The 6,386-nt window shown below is 40.2% G+C and overlaps 1 protein-coding gene across 1 annotated transcript in view; it reads left to right on the forward strand.

Annotated features, from left to right (window-relative positions):
- Positions 1 to 6,386, forward strand: part of TMEM63B (transmembrane protein 63B) — a 108,300-nt gene that overhangs the window by 1,570 nt on the left and 100,344 nt on the right. The window lies entirely within an intron of this gene.

Genomic DNA, 6,386 nt, shown 5'->3' on the forward strand with positions numbered 1-6,386 from the left:
TTCTGAAGATGATGGAGAGCAGCCAGGCAGGTGATCAAGAGAGCTTTCCTTCATCTGTGCTGGGCCCTAAGGAGGGAAGAGGAACTTGACGCCCTCAAGATGTTACTGGGCTAGAACTCCCATCATCTCTGACCCGATTGGCCATACTAGCTGGCACTGATGGGAGCTGGTGTCCAACGGCATCTGGAGAGCCACAGGTTCCCCATTCCTGGGCTAAAGAAAGCACTGTGGTCCATTCCTAGGCAAATGGCAGGGGAGCAGAGCAGACCAGACAGCTTTCCCCAAACCTCCCTCCTGTCTAATACTATTACAATATTTTGGCAGTTACCTTCTTTTGCAACATCTAGAGTCTACAAACCATTCTAAGCCTAAACCACAGGTGTATGAGAAGGTGATTTAATATAGATTAGACCTGCTTTTTTAAAATAAATAACTGCTGCTATATTTACTTAATTCTCCAGCTTCTCTCCCCCCCCCCAGCTTATTTATTCTCTCCTCCTTTCACTGTGGTGTCCTCTCCATCTCCTTCCGGCATTGTCTCCAGGGCACTCCTTCTCCGGCTCTGATTATAAATAAAAAAGTTGGCTTCAATGCAAAGGGAGGCATATTGGAAAGAGGAGACTGAGAAGTGAATCTTCCCGTGTTCCTGTTTGTTATTATACTAAAACCCTATTTCCATTTATCCTGATGGCACTGTTTCATTCTAAGTCAGGGTCTGCTACCGTGGGTAAGACTGGATCTCGAGGTGTCAGCAACACCTAATGATCACCACTGGAGGTGACTTGCTTAGTGTTGGTGCGACAGACTGAACATTTGGAATGCTGAGTGAATGCGGAATTATTTTTGTTAGATAGCATAAAGCCGATCTCCAGCTGTGTTTGAATCTGGCACTCAAATGGGAGTGTGTTTTGGCTGTACAAATGCTCAAAGGCTGCATTTCTAGCAAGTAATAAATTATGTTGATGTTGGGAAAGGTATAGGACCATATTATGTCTTCTTCAAGTGCACAGCAATTAAAGCTCCTTTAGATGATGTTTTAATTGGTGATGGACTTCTGCATGTGCAAATGTTTTATTAGAAATTCAATTATTTAGAAATATGAAGATGGATTAGACGTTAATTACTATGTTTGTCATTTACGTAATATTTTAAAATTTACTAATTGATTTTAGTGTTACTGTGTTTGCCTTTTCCAAGAGCGAGGAAGGAAAGTCACTGTTATTTCTATGTTACAGAGATGGACCTAAGGCAGGGAGATTCTGACCTATCCAAGGTCACATTGTGAGTCCAAGGTGTTCATGGGATTTGAATGCAGACCTTTAAGATCTGCATCCAACTGTCAATCGCTGAACCATACTGGCTCTTGGTTAGTCTTATCCAGATGGCAGTTTCTCTCATGAATGATGTAGCACTACAGTGCTAAACTGGAATTGTATTGGGAATAGATAATCAAAGGGAACAGGTTTGAGCTTTGGATTTCATGAAGTGGTTTTGAATCCTGATAGTCATTAGTCTGCAACAGCCTTTCCCAACCTTGAATTGCAGTTCCCATTAGCCTTAGACAATATCGCCAATGGTCAGAGATGATCAGAGCTGTAGTCCAGCAATTTCTGGTGACTCATCGTTGGGAAGTGCTGGTCTTCAACTTGAACTTGCTGTGATCTGGCGTGGCTTATGGGTCTCAGTCCATTACAGGTTGTAACATTTAACAAGGGGGTGGGGATCAGTTTTAGCATGTATATTTGCTGCCCTGGGCTCCTGCTGGGAGGAAGGGCGGGATATAAATTAAATAATAAATAAATAAATAAAATAATAAATATTGGATCCATTACCTTGAATGGCAGTTAATACTAAGGAAGTAAGACTGGATTATTAATGGAGTTCATGAATTCTTTGAACATTGATTGTTCATGGAGTCCATGAAATTTGATGACATGATGACTTTGGTACTATTTAAGGCAATATGGTTGTGCTGGCTGGGATGGTAGGAATTGTATCCCAAACCATCTGGAGGGCACCAGGTTAGTGAAGCCTGTTTTAAGGTGTCACAAGGCTCTTTTTAAAATGGAAAGAAGCATTGTAGAAGTGCACAAGCCCTATTCTATACCAAGGAATGGTTTGTATCCAAGGATGGAAATACTGAAAGTGTGAGATGGAGGCACCCCCATGGTTTAACTAACACAGTTTCATATCATTAACATGGGAGAGAAAAAGACCTAACTGATGGATGATCAATAGCTCTTTGGTGTGATGCTGTTTTATTTATTAAGTAAAACAAGTTGTAATGTGCCTTCAGGTCGATTTTGACTTATGGGGACCCTATGAATCGGCGACCTCCAATAGCATCTGTTATAAACCACCCTGTTCAGATGTTGTAAGTTCAGGTCTGTGGCTTCCTTTATGGAAACAATCCATCTCTTGTTTGGCCTTCCTCTTTTTTTTACTCCCTTCTGTTTTTCCTAGCATTATTGTCTTTTCTACTGAATCATGTTTTCCCATTATGTGTCCAAGGTATGATAACTTCAGTTTCATCATTTTAGCTTCTAGTTATAATTCTGGTTTAATTTGTTCTAACACCCAATTATTGGTCTTTTCCGCAGTCCATGGTATGCGCAAAGCTCTTCTCCAACACCACATTTCAAATGAGTTGATTTTTCTTTTATCCACTTTTTTCACTGTCCAACTTTCACATCCATACATAGAGATCGGGAATACCATGGTCTGAATGATCCTGACTTTGGTGTTCAGTGATACATCTTTGCGTTTGAGGACCTTTTCTAGTTCTCTCATAGCTGCTCTTTCCAGTCCTAGCCTCCTTCTAATTTCTTGACTATTGTCTCCATTTTGGTTAATGACTGTGCCAAGGTATTGATAATCCTTGACAAGTTCAATGTCCTCATTGTCAACTTTAAAGTTACATAAATTTTCTGTTGTCATTACTTTAGTCTTCTTGACGTTCAGCTGTAGTCCTGCTTTTGTGCTTTCCTCTTTAACTTTCATCAGGAGGACCAATGAGGAGTGCGTCCCCCTTATTGGGAAGGTTTGAATGTCTGATAACTGAGAAATCAACTTGCTAATGTTGCTTTTGTACATTAGAACAGAATAGTTCTCATATTGCCTAAAACAGAAACTAGTTTATGCTTCTTTATTTCTAAACTTATTTCTGAAGACTGTCAAAGCTCCAGGCATGAATATTCGCATCTCAAAACAATACAGTAATAATAATCATGTTTGTCAACATTACAAACACAAAATGGCAAAGAATGAAAAATGTTAACAATAATGCAAAGTTTCAGCTAATGTAAAACCACATATGCTAACTCCACTAATCTCCTTATTCAAACAGCTTCTACCTAATTTTTGAAACCACTATGCAGGACAGTCCTAATCATGTTTACGCAGACATAACTTCTAGTGAGTTCAACAGAAGTTACTAGTATGTGTGTTTAGGATTGTAGTCACAGTCTCCTCACAGATAGGAGATGATCAAAGGCATGGGCTAAAACATAAAGGCAGTCAAACTTGGGTTCAAAGGTTTGCATCTTCTAGGCCACTGGGGCAATAAAGTAGATCCATTGTTTTCATTATGTCATGAATTCAAAGGAGCAATACATGGCAAGCATAAAGGTAACAACCCTCAAGAGAAAACATGGTCTTTTGAGGACAAACATTGAAACCTCAAGGCAGAGGATATCTTGTTTAAGAGAGCAGTGATAATTTCATAAAAGTAATATTTTAAAATATTTGCACTATGGAGCAGATCTCAAATAATTTACATTTTATATACCCTGTTGAACCCCCAATGTAATGGAATCCAGGTTTAATTAATTACTTAGCCTGAATAACCCCTAAAATTGCCACCTTGTAGAACAGAAATCACAGAATAAACCAGATTATTATTGTTATTGTTATTATTGTTATTATTTATTGCCTAGGTCCCAGAGTGGTCCTAGAATGGGTCACAACAGTTTTAAAATACATCATTATAAACAGGTGAAAACTGTTTAGTTTGTAATCACAACATCACAAAAATAGAGTGAATCCTAAAAAATACCCTGGCCTTTGACACCTGAGACATATAAAGGGGTACATTTTCAGCATTGGCCAAAAACCGTACAACAAAATTGCCAGACACACCTCTGTGGGTAGGGAGTTCCACAATTAAGGGATTGCCACAGAGAATGCCCACTCCCTGGTCACTATCACTGTCCTGAAGTTCTGAGGGTGGTGGAATTGCAAAAGGGCCCCCTCTGCTGATCTCAACACCTGAGAGAGTCTGTAAAGAAGGAGGTAGTCTTTCAGATATATGGGACCTAAATCCTTTAAGGCTTTAAACACTGATGTGAGCACCATGAAGTGGGCCTGGAAATGAATTGGCAACCAATGCATCTGTTTTTAAAATGGAGGTTATATGAGTTCTAAAGGGAACCCCAGCCAATAATCTGGCAGCTGCATTTTGGACCAGTTGAAGTTTCTGCATTGTCTTCAAGGGCAGCCCCACACAGAGCGCGTTGCAATAATCCAATCTGGAAGCTACCAGAACATGGAGTACTGTGGCCAAGCCTTCTCTGTCCAGAAGGGGCCAAAGCTGGCAAATCAGCATCAGCATGCACGTAAGCAGGTGAGAATGGAGGAACAAAATGTAGTATCTGTCTCTGTCTTAGAACCTAGCAGTAAGCTAATAGCAGGAAATTGTAACACAGAATTCCCTTATTTTTGTGGGATGCAGCAAGAGAACTTGCTACGATATCACATATGTGGTCTGTTTGATTCAAGAGACTGCTTAGTGTAGGATATGTGGCGGGGGATAAAGATTCATGGCAGCATTTACATGTTATGCATAATTGAGATAAACTTGTCTTTTCATATCTGGTACCACACATTTGGCTGGTCATGTGCTGGAACTTGTGTTAATTCTTGGTAGGAAGACAATAGGGATGAAGAGCAGAGGAGACTTGAATTTGATCACCTGATGAGGTTTAGGCTTAAAGCATCCCTGGACCTCTGCATTGATGGAGGAACTCCTTGGATGGTCCATCTCTGAAGACTGATGGATCCAATTGGTTTTTTAAATGGCTCTGATTAATTTTCTTGCTGAAAGGATCAACAGTCCTGCTGATGTCCTGACTGGTCTGTAGAATCAGGAGATACTGACAGGTGGTTGACACAATTGTGCAAGACTTCCACTTCTCCTGTGTCAATCCTTTTCATCACCTTAGTTTGAGAGTGTCTTCCAGTGGCTGGTGGTAACATACATCTTAAGCACCACTGCATCTGCACAGTGTTATCTGAAAGAGCTGTTATGAATGGCTGAGACCTTTTTGCATCCTGGCCTGTCTGGGGAAGTAGTGGAGCACTCGACAGCCTGCTGTGATCAGACTGCTGGTAAAGTTGCTCACATCCATTCCAACTTGGACTCTGCTACTGGAGAAGTTATGCAGAATGTACCCAGGGTTCCATCTTGTCTGGTTTTGGATACCTTTCAGCTTAAGCATCTGAGGATAGGGACGGAATGCTCAGAAGAGTGAAACTGACCACTTCAGCTCTTGATCCTTATGCTTCCTAGCTAATCAAAGCTTCTATGGGGACTGACAACTTGGGTGATGGAGATTCCTTGAGGGAGGAGTGGTCTTCAAATCTTTTATGGGGGGAACTATGCAACCCTTTTCAGAAAAATCCCTCATTAGATCCTGGCAGTCTGTTATCAAGAACCTGAGCTCTGCAATTTAACAATATATTAAGGAAAATAAATATGTCTAGATACCATTCCACGGATTAAAGCAGTACTACATTTATTGACATATTTAAGCAATTTGAGATAGTTCATTTCAAAGGTGAGTTCATGATGGCTGGTTATGATCTCAGGACAAGCTCCAGGTAATGTTACAAGTCACCTCATTTTTCTCAGCTGTTCCTTATGTACTCCTTATTTTCTCTCTTGTGAGTTAATAGAAAATGTGGGAAAGCATAAGGTTTCACAACATATTTACTTTTCCTTTGTAAAAAAAAATAAAGTAAGAAATGTACATAGTTAAATTTGAAGATTTGCTGATCAATCACAGTTCCAGTGATAGAATAAAAACTTCCTGTTTTATCACTTAGAATAATCTCTCTTCAGTAGACAATAAAATCTAGTATGTGTGATGCAACCTCCAAATTTGATTAAACAATAGATGTTGACAGAAGATTTCATTAAGCTTTTTACCAAGCAGAACCAGAAAAACCAGGCCAAGAGGGTCACAGAAGTTTTACAGTAGTACAATCCAGATCCGTAGTCCTATATCCCATCTTCCCATCTTTCTTTCTCTCTCCTTGCTGCTTACCTGCCACAGCTCCAGCAGTGAGACAGCTGGGACCTACACACCTGGCAAGGCTCAGTGGAGTGG

The sequence above is a fragment of the Rhineura floridana genome, chromosome 4 (assembly GCF_030035675.1).
Source record: "Rhineura floridana isolate rRhiFlo1 chromosome 4, rRhiFlo1.hap2, whole genome shotgun sequence".
Classification (NCBI taxonomy): domain Eukaryota; kingdom Metazoa; phylum Chordata; class Lepidosauria; order Squamata; family Rhineuridae; genus Rhineura; species Rhineura floridana.